The sequence below is a fragment of the Bos grunniens genome, chromosome 22, assembly GCF_055505025.1.
Source record: "Bos grunniens cultivar Pamir isolate PY7600 chromosome 22, Bosgru_T2T1.0, whole genome shotgun sequence".
Taxonomy (NCBI): domain Eukaryota; kingdom Metazoa; phylum Chordata; class Mammalia; order Artiodactyla; family Bovidae; genus Bos; species Bos grunniens.
The window spans coordinates 16138322-16143537 of record NC_141186.1 but is presented as its reverse complement, the minus strand read 5'-3'; the positions used below and the strand labels follow the sequence as shown (position 1 = coordinate 16143537).

The following is a 5216-nucleotide window of genomic DNA, read 5'->3' as shown; positions in this document are numbered from 1 at the left end:
GTTTGAAAGGAGAATACTGTAGACGTGAATGCGGGGACTAAGCCGTTAAAGTATCAGTGTTTGAAAGGAGAATACTGTAGACCTGAATGCGGGTGGTGTTCATACAAACGTGTTGTGGCAGCCCTGCAGCAGGTGAGGGTACGTGGTGGTGCTATTTTGCAGAAGAGGAAACGTGTCAGCAATGAGGTGACGAGGTGACAGAGGCGGCTCGTGTCCCAGTCCAGGATTATGTTTACCAAATCAGGGGGTCTCCCTCAGGAGTCTCTGATGCTCTGAATGCCCAGCTAATACTGGGATGGGACTGCCTTGTGGTTCCTCTTGGAAGCAAGGGCCTTGTGTTACTCTTCACTATCTTTCAACCTTAATCCCCCTTCACCTTCACTCTCAAGGCCACTCTCATCCCCTGCTGGGCCCACACCGTCAGCATCAGGAGGGCTGCAGCTGGAGCCTGGACCGGAAGCTCCTTTATTTACATGAGCGCAGGCATTCCCAGGTGGCTCAGCGGTAAACAACCCACGTGCAATGCAGGTAGACTCAGATTCGATCCCTGGGTCAGGAAGAGCCCCTGCAGAAGGAAATGGCAACCCACTGCAGTATTTTTGCCCAGGAAATTCCATGGACAGAGGAGCCTGGTGGGCTACAGTCCAGGGGTTGCAAAAGAGTCAGACACGACTGAGTGACTAAATAACAACAAACAGGTAAAGGTAACCCCTGTGTGATGCCACCCATCTGCCTGGGATTCCATCTGTGTGCAGCATGGAGCTTGAGTCTGTGTGACCAATACCAGCATCTAAAACTGCGGCCTGATCACGAGTGCAAAATGAGACACGAGGGTCTCCCTCAAGGACAAGGTCAAGAAGCACCTCCATTTCTTGTTTTGAGTTCTTCAGTCTTTTCCCCTTTGACTACCACCTTAAAATCTTTCTATCATGGCCCGACTATTACAGCTGCTGTGACTGAAACTCCATTGTACCCCATTGTCATCATCTGTGAAGCTCTTGTAACACAGAAGAACAAATCTGACTCCATATCAAATCTGTTTCTTTTACTTTACCCTTTATTTCTTTTGCTACAATTTACTATGCTTGATCTCAGCCAAAAGGCTAAGAAGTGATTTTTTTGCTACAAGTTAATCTAAAGGGATGCTGCCTATAGCTTAAGGCATATGTAATGGCCCATCTCCAGGAACCCTGCCCCTGCTGCCTGAGTGTTCAGCTACAATACCTTTGTCTAAGGTCAGAGGAAACATCATGACCAGGCCTACCTGTGAATGGCTGCAGGAAAGAAGAAATTTATATATCCTCCCTGGACTCTGGTCAAAACCAGGAAATACGTGCCACAGTTTATCCCCTTTGTTATTTTACCTCATCTCCCTCTCTTTGCTCTACAACAGAGACTAGCACCCAGACCCAGGCAAGATGGTTCTTTGGGACATTAGTCCACCATCTTCTCGGTCTGCTGGCTTTCTGAATAAAGTTGCTATTCCTTGCCCCAACAACTCATCTCTCAATCTGTCGCGTGGCAAGCAGTATAAGCTTGGACTCGGTGACAATCTCAACTCAAAACCCTCACTGCTGATATGGACGTGGGCAGGGCCAGGCCCTGCAGGGGGAGGTTTCTTTTCCTGCTGTTCTTTCCCCTGCTCTTTGTCTTCCTGCTGCTGTCAGTGCTCTGTCTGGAGACTGACCACACCTGACCTGTTGTCAGACCTCAAGAGCTCCAGATGAGGTAAGGGGCCATCCCACTGACATCCTGATGAGACTGAACAACTCTTCTCCTAGACAGACTCAGACAGTTCCTAGATTCTTTGCGGGGAAAACTGTCCACCTGCCTTCACAGACCATCACCATATCTGAGCTGTCCTCACTGAGGGACCTCGTCTTGGCCGTGACCTGGAGAAAAAGTGGTTTGATCCCATTATGGCAGAGAAGATTTGCTTACTTGTTTCTAGCAGGTTAGTTCCTCTTAGGCTTGGCTGATAGACCAGGTCGGGGTTGGGGTGGGGCCGCATCAGCTTCTCTGAGTCTCAATTTCCTTATCAGTCACATGGGAAATGTACAACCCACCTCACAAAGTCTGAGTAGAAATGAATTGAGATATGGAGGAGAAAATGGCTACCCACTCCAGTATTCTTGCCTAGAGAACCCCATGGACAGAAGAGCCCTGGCAGGCTACAGTCCACGGGGCTGCAAAGAGTCGGACATGACCGAGTGACTGAGCAAGCAGGAACTGAGATAACGTGTGAGAAATCTGGCACCAAAGGCAAATCTCTGTTCATCCTCTCTAACTCAGCCAGGATTTCAGCCACCAGGAGCTAGTCCAGCATCACCATCTTTTTCCTGGTGAGAAGAGACCCGTCCTCCAAGCTCCCCAGAAGCATGTGCACCAGCTGCCTTGGGGAGCCCCTGGCTGGCTGTCAGGAGAAATGGCAGATGGGTGGTAGGCTGGAGAGGGGCGGGGGTGCTTACTTCTCCACCTGCCTGCACCAGCCCTGTTACCTCCACTAGGTCCTCCTGGCTTCTTAGCAGATGGGTTCCCAGACATTCCAGTCTTTTGACTCTCTAGGGCTTCCCTCTCTGTCTACCCCAAGCCATGGTTGTAAGCCCACTCTAGAGATAAGTAACACAGGGCCCTGCCTCAGGGCCCTTACCAGCCAGTGGGGGCAAGAAGAACAAAGCAGACTGCCGAAACTGCAGTGTGTTATGAATACAGGAAGCTGGAGCTCGAGGCCGCCAAGATGGAAACGGGAGACATGATGTGATCAGATTTTTGTTTCTCAGGCCCACCCTGGATGCTGTATGAATGGGGATGGAACAGAGGCTGGAGACAGGCAGACCTTGAGGCCAGGGTGGGGGCCCAAGAAGGGAGGTGTTGGCCTCTGCTCCAGTAGCAATTCTGGAGATGGGGTGGGTACAGGCCTCGGAGACGAAGGTGCCAGAGATGACAGCAGGCTTGGGGCATGCAGTCGGCTCGCTGGGGTCCCTGGAAACTACAGGAGAGATCTGTGGTCCATCAACAGGCGCCCACCTCTTGGCCACGAGGCAAGGATATCCCAGAGGGAACATCTGAGGCAGGGAGGGTTGGGTGGGTCCCTAAACCACACCTCTTATTGTACATAATGGCCTGAACCCCTCAAGCCATCATCGGATGTCTGCTTCACCTGTGGGACTCAAGCACCCATAAGAAACCTGAGTTGGCCCGCAGATCCCCAGCTGGCCTAGAGAAGACCACGCCGCTGGATGAAACCCATCCTGGCTGGGATCGCAAGAGCTTTCTCCAATTGGATGGGAGTCAGGTAAACAGGCGTCTTTCAAAGACAGAGCAAAATACATAACGGCAGGTGACATTGAGACACTCCCCTCTCCCCTGACCGGTGGCCCAGGGAGTCACAAGCAAAAGCAATGAATCAAGTGCAAATACACAAAGAATGAGGGCACTCATAGGACCAGTCCAGCTTCCAGAACCAGGGCCAATCCCAGACCTGATCTCATTCACCAAGAAGCAACAGCACACCCAGAGAGAGGAAGACAGCCCAGATCCCGCATGGAGCTCGGTGTGGCAGAGACATGTTAAATAAACAACAGATCACATCAGCTCCCGGACGGCTGTGATATGAATCTTCTGATTTTGGGTGGGCACTTTGCTAAAGCTGTCAACTGTCTCTGCCTATATAAAAACAGGAATTACTCCTGCTTTTCATTGGATGGAAACATCCCAACTGTTCTGAAAAGCCCTTTCCAGAAGCCAGTCTGTTCTCACTGCAACAAGGCTGAGCTCCTAATATGTGCTGGGCACAGTTCTCAGGGAGCTACATGGACGCACTCATTCCGTCCTTGTATCCACCCTGGGAGGGAGTACCACTATCTTATAGATTTGGAAACTGATGCACAGAGTTTAAGCAACTTGCTCAAGGGCACACAGCACTGACCCACGACACAGCCAGGATTTGAACCCAGGATCTGAATTCAACCCTGTACTCCAGGGCTCTCACCAACAGGCTCAGGAGCTCAGCGCTGTGCTGAGGGCTACAGCCGCTTACCCTGCCTCTCTGCTCCTCCAGCCCTGAAGCCTGTGCCCACCTACTCGGGTTTCCCGTCTTCCTTATGTGTCCCTGCTCAGGAAATGGCAACCCGCTCCAGTGTTCTTGCCTGGAGAATCCCAGGGACGGGGGAGCCTGGTGGGCTGCCGTCTATGGGGTCGCACAGAGCCGGACACGACTGAAGTGACTTAGCAGCAGGAGCAGCAGCAGCTCAGGAACCCATTTCCCATTCTTTCAGTCTTCTCCAGCTAAGGTATAAATTGCCCTGAGACAGATGTGGGATCATTATCTGGGATTAAAAAAAAAAAATTGAGGATGGATACCGCACAGAAGCCAATATCCAGGGTTGAGAGCATGTGGTTCTAAATTTTACAGAGATAGAAATCTAATATTCCAACAGAAAGTAATTCTGCAAGTCTTTGAAACACTTCAAAAAACTGATCTGCAGAGGCAGACATAAATCACCATTGTGAAGGAAACTTTTCCTCCTAATAGGAAAAAAAAAAAAAAAAAAACTAAGGAAAAAAAAAAAGTTGAGGAAATGACTCACTGATGTGTACGGAGGCGAGAGAAAGTGGGCCCCGAGGAGCCACATGGGTGGTTTACAGAAGCCTCGAGGCCCAGCTGGGAGGAGGAGGCAGGCAAGTGAGGCCCCTGGAGCACCCATCTGAGCTTCTGACTTGTTCTTTCTTTTGCTTCTTCCACAGTCCATGACTCAGAAGCACCTGGAGATGGGGGTGAGCTGGGCTTAGGAGCCTAGGCTCAGACTGCTCAGAGTCCAGGCCCTGGAGAGGCGGGACAGCAACTTGGTCCACCTCTTCCTAGCCGTGTGGCCTCCAGCCACTGGCCTGCCCTCTCTGAGCCAACTTCTTTGTTGGAAAGAGTGGTGAGAGCAGTACCTATTACATGGATGGTTATCAAGATGCAAAATAAAAAGAAACTCCCCACACCAAGGGCCAAGGAAACACTACCAAGTAATAGCTAATGACGGTAGTCATAGTAAGGCTGGCAGATCCTTTTATGTCCTGGATCACAGTACCCAGGGACCAGGTGGCCAGTTCAGGTCCAGCCCCGAGATGGAGAGCACACACCTTGGGCATTCCCAATTCAAATGATGGCCCTGAAGCTCGAGCCAACTGTGGGCTGTGGTCCTGACCTGAACAGGAGCCCTGGATGC

General features: G+C 51.1%; 1 long non-coding RNA gene across 1 annotated transcript; it reads right to left on the bottom strand.

Annotated features, from left to right (window-relative positions):
* Positions 1-4166: 4166 nt before the first annotated feature.
* LOC147348119 (uncharacterized) lies at positions 4167-4723 on the bottom strand. The gene is made up of 2 exons (XR_015151080.1): positions 4590-4723; positions 4167-4328 (listed from the first exon to the last, which is right to left on the bottom strand). It is a non-coding gene; the product is annotated as an uncharacterized LOC147348119 (long non-coding RNA).
* Between the last annotated feature and the right edge of the window lie 493 nt (positions 4724-5216).